Source organism: Egretta garzetta, unplaced genomic scaffold (genome assembly GCF_000687185.1).
Source record: "Egretta garzetta isolate BGI_Z169 unplaced genomic scaffold, ASM68718v1 scaffold120, whole genome shotgun sequence".
NCBI classification, from domain to species: domain Eukaryota; kingdom Metazoa; phylum Chordata; class Aves; order Pelecaniformes; family Ardeidae; genus Egretta; species Egretta garzetta.
In genome coordinates, this window is record NW_009258270.1 from 763,891 (window position 1) to 771,565 (window position 7,675).

Genomic DNA, 7,675 nt, shown 5'->3' on the forward strand with positions numbered 1-7,675 from the left:
ACTGGAAATGAGAGGACTGACAAGAACTGTTATTAATTAATTTACTGCCTGTGGGCTAGCGGCAAAAGCTCTTCAGAACTATCAGACTCATCATCCCATCAAACAAGCTGGCAGGGCATCCCTTCTGAGGATGCCCTGTTCACACAAATCTGTTAAAGCAAATACTTTTGGTTTTCGTCTATTGTTCATCTGGACAAGAGGACAAGGTCAATCTGGACACAGCAGATGCTGAATCATCACAACCCAATCCAGTCCCGTACAGTTAAAGTTGCCTAGGGTACATGACATATGGGTTTGCAACCTTCAGTAACTCACTTTCTTTGCATTTGCATGAACTTCCCACATGGCAAGTCATAAACTGAAGTTAGTAGGGAAGGAAGATGTGCAACTCCTGCTTATTTGTCAAAAACAGAGAGGAGATTCCATCCAACCCCATTTGATGAAGTAATACACCTTTTTACTTTTTGTGTGCACAGTGCTAAATGCCTTCCTGACTTCCACCAGCTTAGCTACTACGTAAACAAGTACAATGAAACAAATTCTTTCATTCCTGGGCACGCTACTAGCATTTTAAAAGCCTAGAATTGCTTGGAATTGCAAAGGCACTATTCCACTTCAACACTCTGGTCTCACTGGCAGGTGTGTTTTCTGATCGTGTCCTTGTTTGCTTGGGGGAATCACAAAAAGTCTGTGACAAGGCAGAAGGAACTCTTACTGAGCACAGCCCTGCAGGCCGTAGCCTGAGAAGAGCATGAACATCCCCGCTGCTCTGTGACCGTATTGCTACACCACTGCCAAGCGCCAACACTTGTGTGTCAGAGTCAGTGAGAGGGAAGTCGTGGTATTTTGGTCTGTTTACAACGCAACTTATTTGCACATATACAAGAGACAAGAGACAACCGCCAGTAGCAAGCAAGCAATCTCTTCTAGAAAGCTCAGCCCCGACACCCAGGCCTACTTTCCAGGAAGATTTCCCCGAACGCTGTTTCCAAATGCCATAAATCAACTTTCCATTTCCCAAGGAGTACTACAGAACAAAGCCAACGGGACAGAACTTCCTCAGGAATTAAAACCCAGCTTGCAAGGAAATATAAAGTGTATGTGTTGCCATGCTACTTACACTCACTCATTTGGCGCAGTATTCTTCATAAAAATTTTGCACCTAATCAAAGCAAGTATTGCCCTCTTTGCTGAACTGGTTTTAGATCTGTTCACAGCCATCTAGAAACATATTCTGCATGGCAAGTATTTCTGTGGTGAGTGTAATTAATGTCTATAAACCCTTTTGCAACCCTCTATTGAAGTGTGCTCTGGGTATTAAAGTCAACAAAGTTGACAGGAACTGAGTCGAGGGAGCCGGAAGCAGAGCCAGCCCTGCGACACGCTGACCCGCTGCTTGTGTTACCCAGCTATCGCAAGCACTGCCTCGCCAGGGTAGGCAGCAAAGAGAATTAACAAGAAAAAGCGATGATGCAGCAGCTTGCAAAATTTCCTGACAGGAGCAGAAATATAAAGCAAGTGAAGACCGAAAGACACAAATAAATAATTGAGAATCACTGAATCAGAAACTCCTTTAAATAGGAAAGCATGTTAACGACACTAAAGCAATAGACAGAGGTAGTCAAAATAGGCAAGAGAAAAGTGGAAATTTTTAATTCACTGAGAAGGAATTTGGTCATTTACTCTGTGGCTGGTCACTGGTGTTTGTTAGAAAGGTTGAGTGGGTTTTGGGGTTTAATTGTTATTGTTTGTTAATCCCATGCAGCAATATAGAACTGATGTTTCTGTTGGGGGCCGGATGTTGTACTACATGGAGTATTTACTGATCTGCTCCATTCCTCAGTGCCCGAGCACAGTAAAGCCTCAGCATCACCGTGATACTTGACTCTCTTTTCTAGGACACCTACGCCTCCAGCCCTAAGTTGGCAGACTCGGGTGTCCTCGAGCTGAAGGAAAGGCCCAGATCTGTTTCCAAACACAAATTTGGCTCATCTGTGCTTGCTTATGTTGCAGAAGCACCTCCGAAGCACAGGCAAGAGTGATGGCTCTGTTGCACTAGGCACTACACAGTGTTGTAAGAAAATTAAGAAAAGGTGATCAGGAGTCCAAGATGATCCAGAATAAATTTCCTTTCATAAATGTTGTCAACTCTGAGAGATTTTTTTTTTCTTCACTTTAGAATACTAAACTTTTCAAGCTGCATGGTCTCTGGATTTCTTCCCCACCCCATGTCCGTATCACACCTACCACACTCAAGTCTTGGTCTATAACCAGGACTTCTTGTGGCTGCCACAGCACAAAGAAGAAAATAACTGAAATATTGTAATCCTGTTTGTTTTCTCTATAAACAAAGTGTCCCACTGGTAAAGGTTGGCCTGCTAGTGACTCTATTTTATATTTACCTGTCCCTCATTGTCTACAGCATACAGTTATTGCTTTTCATTTTGCCATGCTTGTCAGCATAGCATTCAAGGTTGAGCTTTTAAGATGTGGTTTGTGCTAGCAGACAAATGCTTACAGAGCTTTCTCAAAAGGCATGAAAGTATTATAACCACGTGTGACCTGGAAACACGCTTGCTTAAGCACCTCCATGAACTGAGTTAAAAGCTATCACAGTTCCAGTCCTGGAATTGGCAAGTATGACTTAAATGTGGAGTCTTATAGGAGAGGCTTATTGAAGGGTCCCCTCAGGTGATGTTCACTAAAACCTGTGATTTATGGAAGTGAAGGAAGAAAACAACATCCCTGCTTCCCCCCCTAACCAACTTTGAACACTGTGTCCCAGCTATTCCAAAAGGAAACTGCCTCCACGAAGTCTCAGCCTGCTTCTCCTAGCTCTGCCTGCTTCAGTTACTCTGTTCTAACCTTTTTCCCAGGACATAAATGGTAATTTCAGACCAAGTACACAAGCTTACCTCATTAGCAGGGGTATTTATAATACTTTAGAACATTTACAAGCTACAGTGGGATACCACAAAGTGAGGCTCACAAGTGATTCATCCCCAACATCCTCCAGGATTTTCCAGTTCTGACCATTGTACAAACCTGAGCCCATCAATGAGGCCACGTGCACAGCTTCTCTCAGTGATACAGAAATAACTTCTCAAAGCACAGTACCTTCTCTGCAGGGCAAGCAGGGAGAGGGACGCTGCATCCCAAGAAGCTTAGCTGGGGCTTAACTGCTCAATCCAGATATGCCTAAATGTTAGAGATGTTTACGTCTGCACTTTGCAGCTGTAGGAAGGAGGGGTACCCTTGAGGATACCTATTCTAGACTATCACGACATGATTAACTCAAGATATTCCTGAGGCTCGTGCTAGTGTTTCAGGGAAGACACACCTCAACTAAAATAGAAGCTGTGCAGCATCGTGACTTGAGGACATTAAACCTGGTTGAGAAGTGCCATGACAGATGAGTTGCAGAGCTGCTGGTGTTCCTTGCAGCACCGCAAGACTCAGGGGCTTTTAGGTGATAACCAGTTATACTTTGCAGAGAGATGTCTAGTGCTTTTCTGGGAATCTAACAGTAAAAGACTAATTTTTGATCAGTGCATATTTATCCTCTCCATTTGCTCATAGCAGCACTTTCTGACACACCGGGATGCCCGAGCAGCACAAACTTTGAGGACTGAAGCTGCTGTTATAACATTGATATTAACATTTCCAGAAGCATAAGAAACCCACAAATGACTTACAGGCAGAGGAGCTGTGGCAGGCAGGCAGCCTTGTCTAGGGAACCACCGGGTACCAGCAGGCAGTCAGCAGAAGAAACATCTGAGGAGAAGCAGCACTCATGTAGGACACAAAATGGGGTAATTTACCAAAGAAGGCTGGGAGGGAGGAACTGAAGGATTAAAGGTGTAGGGACAGAGCTTCCTCAGGAGGACAGAACTTGGGCTAGACTGTAATTAAACCTAGCCCTGGCTGGTATCAATTCCCTCCCAGCTGTTCTTAAGTAACAGCTGTCAAGGAGGAGAAGGAAAAAAAGGCAAAGAAAAAAAAAAAAAAGAGAAAAAGGCAATCAGAGCTAACAATAAGGCCCCTGTCCCACATTCCAGGAAGGGACTAGCACTGAGCCCGGTGTTCCCACCTTTGGGGGTGAGCCCTGGCCAGTGCAGTGAAGGCTGCAGCAGGCTGGGCAGACGGATGCTATTACAGCCCAGCCCTTAACAAGCGGCTGTGACCGAGAGTGATGGAAAGGAAGCAGGAAGGAGCATTTCAGACAATGTGCTCCTCTCATTTCCAAAGAAAACCCCATATTCTGCTGCCCTGGAAAGTCCGTGCTTTAACTGCCAAAATCTTTTTCACACAGGCACTAAAATTATTAGGTTGTATTCTCATGGTGTAAATACCACGGAGCTAAGCAGAATTTCATCTGAAAATCCAGCTCTCTGTAGCCTCCTGCTAGCTCCATCCCCACAAAGCCATCCTGTCTGGCCTTCAGATGAGGGGTGGGGTGAAGGAATGCCTAAAGATGCAGGGACAGTTTGCAAACGGGTCCCCAGTGACTGCCTGCCTTGGGAACCCAGGTGACAGACTAGCCTCTGCCTAAAATACCGGCCTGCAGCGGCTGTCTGAAACTGCATCGGAGAGGAGCGATTCCTAGAGAAAACTGGAGCTTCAGTCAGAAGGAAGTTATTTCTCTAGAAATGCTCTGAAATCAATATTTATTTTCCACATTCATATACGGCATTTTAGTTGAATCACTTAGGGAGAGACAGAATAACACTGCTAAGTATTTTGTGTGATTTATTTCTTTAATGCTGAATGAGGTCTTCCATTGGAACAGTTTAGAAATAGGGTGGATTAATCCCATGACCTTTTCCTTACATATTACAATATTCTCATAAAGGATATATGCTATGTAAGATCCCACAGGAAATCTGGTAAAGGTGTCAGGCAGAAACTGTTTATCCAAGTCAGTATTTCAGATTAGAACCACCTGAGTAAGGCAAAGGGGTTGTATGTGTGATGCTGGCTTCTGCACAAGGATAATTTTGTTTTATAAACACCACTCCACGCAGCACACAAATCCAGCTGCAATAAGCTATTTCAGAACAGCTTTAATTGTTGATGTACTAGAACGAAAAGAAAGCCAGTGTAAACTTCAGATAAGTAATCAGTAACTTTGTTTAAGTCATTATAACAATATTAGTTATCAGCAAGGTTATGCCCTGTATAACGAGTTGCATTCCAGACAGAAGTTCTGGGGCAGATATTGTTTATTTCTAACATGAGATTAGAATATCCTGAATGCTCATTTTTATTCCACACGGCTGAGTTCTTTGTTGCATCAAGGAGAAAAGTATTTATTTATGGGCTCTTACATTAGAGTTGCTCGACTGAGGTTACATGACAGAAATCATAATCCCATCTCCCTCTGACCTCACTTTTAGTCTACACAAACTACACAAACATTAAAGATAGCTCAGTTTGCCCTCTGCACACTAGATGAGGAACTTTTTCTCATTTAACTGGAGAGTACTTCACGCTTTTTTGGGTGTCTAAGTGACAACACTACTTTAGCTTGTATCTAAGCCAGTTAAGGATGGCTTTCCACTCGCATGGAAACCAACTACAGTTCCTGTCTGCACAGTTCTCTGTGTCCATGGAAAAGAAGACAATATAAATAGAAAAACCTGCAAGAGAATTAATCCCATTGCAGTCCTTTGTATATGTATACCTGCTTTCCCTGGCGTTTCGAAACTCAACACAGAATGGCAGCTACTTTCTAATGATAGCTAAGGAAGACCGAAGCACAAGACTGTGTGTAGTTATGAGACTGCTGGGATATTTTTCCTGTCTAACGCACAGAATTGAAGGCAAAAATGAGTCCTAACCACACTTCCTCTTTCCCCTGCCCTCCAGCAGCACAGGGCTTCATGAGATTGTCAAATACAGAGTATTTAATTCAATAAAGCTCTGCATTGTCCTCTAAAGCCTGTGAAGTCTCCCTGAACTGCTGCTGAGTGTCTTGGTGGGGAAGGCAAATCATAACTGAAAGACACTGAGCAGGCACAGATCTAGGGGATGAAAGTCATTTTGAGTGCGAAACTGCACTAAACACGAATCCAGAATTAGTTTAGAAGTTGAGCTAACATCTTCCCCAAGACATCCCTGAAGTCAGCATTTTCCAGCCAAAGCTGCTAAAGTCAGCCCACCAAAGGCATAAGTGAATAGTGAACATGCTGAGAAATGCTTTGTCTATAGTGTAAACGCAGATATGGAGCAGGTCATTGTTTTTACACTGGGGCAACCTGTTTCGCATTTGATTTCTAGGAGAGAAAAGGAGATCTGCTTTCTGACAAATTGAGTAACGTTCCTGCTGTCAAGAAGTTATGAGAACTGAACTCTTAAAAAACAAAACAAAGAAGATTTTTTGCTATAACACATGAAGCCAGATTCCAGTAAAGGAATGCATTTTTGTGTATTACAAATTATTTAAAACCTCCAGTAACTACTGTTTCAAAGTTGTGGTGGTTTCAAAATCTAAACTGAACTGGGGAAGAACAGGTCTGTTTACATTCAGGGCTGGGACCATGCAAAATGAATGACTATAGGACTGTTGCCATTCAAATCCACTTTCTAAAAAAGTATGTAACATAAATGCATTTTTCAGTCTGTCCTCTGAACTGGCAATGCTGTAAGCATGATTTTCAGTCTGGCAAAAATCACAGGGCCTTGGTATGGGTGAAATGCATATATCTTTTTTTTTTTTTTTTTTTTTTTTTAAAACCCAGAAAGGTCACAAGAGGCTTGGATGACATTTAGGCACTGATGCTTTGAGTTCAGTTGCCTACATAGGAGCTGTATAATGCTGAAGAAGTTAAGAGTGCAGGAGAGCTGAGGCAAAAAGTAGTGTTGCATTGCTGGTGGTCAGAAACTTCTGAAATTGCAAAGTACAAGGGGAGAGTTATTGATGAACTGTTACTTTGGAAAGAAACTCTGACTGAAGGCTACACTGGCAAAGACCTGGCCTGAGTCCCACCGAAATGAATAGCATTAGTCATGCAAGTGTGCCCTACGGATCCCATTCATCATCACCAACAGATGTGTATTATACTGCTATAAATTGTGATACGCTGTGCAGAACTGTGCTCCCATTGCAAGGTATAAACTACTGTTTTCAAGGAGGCATATTAGAAATTATAATCAAAGACAGTTTAGAAGTATTTAAAGCTGGAGAGGAAACCTGTCACTGTGTGTTTCTGAAAGAGAGACATAGGAAGCTTTTCCTGCCTTTCCACATCTTTAAAATCTGAACTGCTCTTATCTGTGCTTTCTCCCATCTATAATCTTTCCAAACCTTGTACACTCTGCAGAAAAATAGTGGGTTTGGCAAGCCAACTGGTCTGTACTTTGAATTCAGCCTTAATCTCTTGAAATCATAAGGGCAGAAATAGCTGCTCTGATGGATATGATTCACTTTAAAAGCATCACTCACTAAGGCTGCATTTTTTATTACTCAGATCAGAAGTTCACTACGGATAAGGTTAATTGGAGAAACAGTCATGCAGTCCAATAGAGGCGTCGAGTTCCTTTTTATTTTGTCAATAAACGTCAGTTTAAGATAGATGGCTAAATACTAATTCATCAACTAGACTAGAAACATATCCTTTAAGGGTGAATTATAAAAGAAAAGTGTATATATGTGGTGTCATTTACTGCTCTACTA